We start from the raw sequence: 5567 nt of genomic DNA on the forward strand, positions 1-5567 counted from the left end.
GGAGAGGATGTGGAGAAAGGGGATCCCTCCTACATTGTTGGTGGGAATGCAAGTTGGTACAGCCACTCTGGAAAACAGTGTGGAGGTCCCTTCAAAAGTTAAAAATTGAGCTACCCTATGATCCAGCCATTGCACTACTGGGTGTTTACCTCAAAGATACAGACGTAGTGAAGAGAAGGGCCATATGCACCCCAATCTTCATAGAAGCATTGTCCACAATAGTTAAATCATGGAAGGAGCCGAGATGCCCTTCAACAGATGACTGGATTAAGAAGTTGTGGTCCATATATACAATGGAATATTACTCAGCTATCAGAAAAAACGAATTCTCAACATTTGCTGCAACATGGAGGGCACTGGAGGAGATAATGCTAAGTGAAATAAGTCAAGCAGAGAAAGACAACTGTCATATGATTTCTCTCATCTATGGAACATAAAAACTAGGATGATCGGTAGGGGAAGAAAGGGATAAAGAAAGGGGGGGTAATCAGAAGGGGGAATCAAGCATGAGAGACTATGGACTCTGAGAAACAAACGGAGGGCTTCAGATGGGAGGGGGTGGGGGAATGGGGTAGGCTGGTCATGGGTAGTAAGGAGGGCATGTATTGCATGGTGCACCTGGTGTTATACGCAACTAATGAATCATCGAGCTTTCCATTGGAAACCGGGGCTGTACTGTATGGTGACTAACATAATATAATAAAAAATCATTAAAAAAAGAAATATATATATTTCTAAAGAAGACGAATGACCAAAATAAGCACATGAAACAAAGGCTAATAACATTAGGGAAAATGCTAATGAAAATAAAAAGATACCACTTCACACCTACCAGAATGACTCAAGTCAAAAAGCAAAAAAATAACAAATATTGATGAAAATACATAGAAAATTGGGGATGCCTGAGTGGCTCATTTGGTTAAGCGTCTGACTTCATCTCAGGTCATGATCCCAGGGTCCTGGGATCGAGTCCCATATTGGTCTCCTTGCTCAATGGGGAAGCCTGCCTCTCCCTCTGTCTGCTACTCCCTCTGTCTGCTGCTCTCCCTGCTTGTGTATGCTCTGACAAATTAATAAAATCTCAAGAAAAGAAAAGAAAAGAAAAGAAAAGAAAAGACATAGAATGTTGAAATCCACACTACATAAATTAAGGGTGTGATATAAAAATGTTGTAGCCTCTTTGGAAAATAGCCTGACAGTTCCTCAGAATGTTCAATTTACTGTTAACTTATGACCCAGCAATTCTACTCGCAGGGGTATACCCTACGGAGTGAAAAAAGGTTCACATGAAGATCATGACTGTTCACAGCAGCATCAGTAATAATAGCCACAAACCAGAAACCATTCAAATGTCCAACTGTTGAATGTTAAAGAAAATGCTTTATATCCAAAATATGGAATGCTATGCAGCCACAAAAAGGAACTAAGTACTGATATATGCTATGACATAAATGAACCTTGTAAACATTATCCTAAGTGAAAGAAAGAAGCCAGTCCCAAAAGGCCACATATTGTACAATTTCATTTATATGATGTCCAGAATAGGTAAATACATAGAAATGAAAAGTGGTTGCCAGAATTTGAGAGAAGGGAGAGTAGGGTACAAGAGTTACTGGGCACAGGCTTTCTCTGTAGGATAAGGAAAATCCTAGTTGAGAATACGTGATATAGTATTCTTGAGGCTGTGAGTAGAGGTAAATCCAGTAACTCTAGCAACTGCAGCAGCACATGAGTAGGCAAAAATGGCATATCAGGAAAAGGCAAAGCACGATTCCACCTAAAGTAGAGCTCTTTTCAAAGACAATTCTTAGAAGTAAACATATAATGGAAAAAATTTAATGGCAACCATTTGGATCTAAATTTTAAGAGTATTTTCACTAAAACCTGGTGAGAAAGTGGGAAGAAATACAATTATGATAAATGGTGAATCACCTTCCATAAGAATATACCCTGCCCTGTTTTTACTATTGACAAAAGAATTAACATCTAAATGCTGTTTTCTAAATTCAGCACAAATAACTTTTGGCTCACTTGAGAAAATCTTAGTAATAAATGTAAAATATCAGACAGATTGAATGTATGTATGCATGTGTGTGTGATATTAGCACCAAAATTTTAACCAGTATTAAATCTAAGTGTCAGAAAGATTACTGATAATTTTTCCTTTATTTTTATTTGAATTTGAAATATTTTACTATTAATATTTTTGCCTAATAAAAATGAAGACATTGATATAGTTAGATTCATAAATATTCTATTACAATGACTGTTCCTCCTCGACAGAAAAATATTTTTTAATACCATTAGTAGAACTGAATATCAAGCTTTTATTTATTTCACATGCATTACATCAGTTGTGAACAAAAGTGCTTCAAAGATTTCTTCCATGACTCTGATTAAATCTCACAATTCTAAATAACTTTCTCAGAGCTGCCTTCCTCTCTTTATTTCGAAGACTATAGATCAAGGGGTTGAAAAGAGGAGTTAACACAGAATAGAACAAAGTCACATATTTCTGCATCCCGGCTGGATTGCCTGCTGTTGGGCTTACATACACAACCATGATAGAGCCATAGAACAGGGATACCACGGCCAGATGGGAGCCACACGTGGAGAAGGCCTTATGCCGACCTTCTGCTGAGGGGACCCTCAGCACAGCTCTGATCACCAAGGTATAGGAGTTGGTAATGAAGAATAAGGTGGAGAAAATGAGGACTGAGTTATAGACGGCACAGATGATCTCAGTAGCAGGAGCTGGCACACAGGACAGCTTTATAAGAGGTCCTGGGTCACACAGGAAGTGATCAATCCTCTTGGAACAACAAAATGGGAGTTGAGAGATGAGGTAAACAGGCAAGAGGAAGTATAGGAAGCCACACACCCAGCACCCAGCTCCTATTCTGATGCAGCGCTGAACAGTCATGACAGTGGGGTAGTGCAGGGGCCTGCAGATAGCAAGGTACCTGTCAAAGGCCATGGCAGACAAGAAGAAGGTCTCAGTGGTGCCCATGGAGAAGAAGAAGTAGAACTGGAGGAAGCAGCCACAGAAGGAGATGGTGCTGGTCTCAGAGAGCAAGTTGGCTAGCATATTAGGGACAGTGGAGGTGATAAACCAGATCTCCAGGAAGGAAAAATTGGCCAGCAGGATGTACATTGGAGTTTGTAGTCGATGGTCCCACCTCACAGCACAGATAATGCACAGATTTCCAGTTAGTGTCAGAATATAAGTCCCAGAGAAGATTGAAAAGAGGAGAACCTGAATTTCCCAGGTAAAAGGGAAGCCCAGGAAAATGAATTTACTCACAGAGCTAGAGCAATTATTTATATTAGAATATTCGTTTGTTTTTAAAGCTGCAAAAATAACAGATTTCCATATTACAAGTAGCCTTAAAGTACTACTCATTAGGACAAATCCCCTGCACAGGGTCAAATCATTCTGTGTCTCAGTAAATAACAAAATATCATAATCCATGCAGTGATACTCCCATGATTATCATATATTCATAATTTTGTTCTGAATATAGTGAACAAAAATGAAAACTCTTCTGTCATCCTAAGGTTTATATTGACAACAGTCAAGTGTGCCCCAGGACCTACAATAATTAGGTCAAGCAGTGAGTGAAGAAGGAGCGAATAAATACAGCTAAATAATTAAGTGTTTGTAACATATAAAGATATGGATGATATTGATATTTAATACTCTCTGTTCTATTTGTGAGAAAAAAAAGTTGAGCTGATTTGAGGACAATATAGATTTAAATGTTTGTAACTTATCTGATTTTAATTTTATTGTGTTACATTACATAAAATATCCCTATATTCATTTAGAATATTAAAATAAAATCTATTAATAAAATAAAAATCTAGTAGCAGATTTCCCATTTCGATTCCTCTCTTCAGTAAAAATACACTCAAAAAGAGTTATGGGCAATCTGCCCTATTTTACAAATAAATTTAAGGAACCAAGTTCTATAATATTGTCCACACATCAAACATTGCCATAAAAATTACAATCCATTCCTAATCTACGTCAAGATTTTCATTAACATCACAGTTGATATGAAATACTTTAGTAGATATTAAAGTCCATATATATCATTTTTAAGGATATGTCAAAGTTGGCTGTGCTCACAAAGGCTATGCCTCAACTTTTACAATCTCAAGCAGGAATAAAATTTCCTTGTCTTCTACCCCCTAAAAGTAACAGAAAGTAACATGATAGGCAGTCACTTGAAGCTTCACTGAAGGAAGGTGTATATTCACATTCACTTACTAGGACTTTCCCTGATCTAGGGCCCCAACTCCTACATAGAGCAATACAAATGGGGAACTGGCAAACTACTTTAAGAGTTCTAATACATTTTTGAAGTAATATTTTTTATAAGCTGTCAGAAAAAAAACTTGGCCTTGATTCTGGAGAAGAAATTCTTTCATAATTCACACATTAAGTGGTATTTAAAATAATATAAAACCAGAGAGGGCTGGAAGGACGAAATAGAGGAGCTTGGAGTCATGTGAACTTTACCTTACCTGAAGATACAAGATGGGTATCATAGAAATCTGTATGGTTGAACACCATCTTCTATATCAGAGTGAAAACTAGTCTCAGATCTCAGAAAAAGAACAAATATAATAGTGTTCCACGAATTACTGTGGTGATTCACAGAACTACTGGCCCTTTCAGGAGAAGAACATTACCTAATCAGTCATGGACCTCTTCGGGCTTCCCTCTTATAGTTCTCTTGCTTACATAAACTGAAAAAGCAACCGGAAACTTGGCAGTTGAAAAGAGAATCATAGTCTCATGATCCACACAGAATCAAATGAACAACTGAAATACTAAGCCCTTTTACTTTCTGTGAAGATCCTCTTTGGGGAGTGGCTCTCCAGAGGGGGAAATTATAACACAATGGCCCCATTGAACCTGGTTTCCTATTCTGCTCCTTACTCAGCATGCTGGAATTTGTTTCAAATTCAAACACATTTCCTACTTTAATTCAAGGATTTTTGGAATAACAAGAGAAATACAAACACATAAAATGATTTGGGCAGATAAAAGTTTGCTGTTTAACTGTGATCAGAAGTAATCTTCTCTCTGATAATAAAGGAAAAGTTGTGATTCTGACAATGAGACCTCATTCCAAGCTTAGATAAAAGTCTATGGAATATAGATTAACATAGAGATTAGGAGCCTGTGCACTTAAACATATTAAAGACTCTTTTCTTTTGTTTCAGACTATTCATCATCTTAAATCCAGCTTGTTTGTCCCAGGCCAAGCTCCCCACCACATTGAGACATGCATTCTTTAACTATGAGCATTTTTTGTTAAATAAGAAAGACATCTATGAAAACTTCCCATGTAGTTAATTACCTTGATAATACCTTTTAATGTTTCCACACTACAGCATTAGCATTATATGGATATACAATATTTTACATAATTACTCCCTAATTGTTGAGCCTTTGGGTATGATAAACAAAGTTACAAAGATTCTTAATATAAACTAAACCATATCCTAGGATACAAACTTTCCAATTAATACAATATGATCTAGTAAAGTTTATT

General features: G+C 37.0%; 1 pseudogene; it reads right to left on the reverse strand.

Moving 5' to 3' along the window:
- Positions 1-2505: 2505 nt before the first annotated feature.
- Positions 2506-3154, reverse strand: LOC123781437 (olfactory receptor 11H6-like; annotated as a pseudogene).
- Positions 3155-5567: the final 2413 nt, after the last annotated feature.

This window comes from Ursus americanus, chromosome 34 (genome assembly GCF_024610735.1).
Source record: "Ursus americanus isolate L20-20 chromosome 34, mUrsAme1.1.p, whole genome shotgun sequence".
Lineage (NCBI taxonomy): Eukaryota > Metazoa > Chordata > Mammalia > Carnivora > Ursidae > Ursus > Ursus americanus.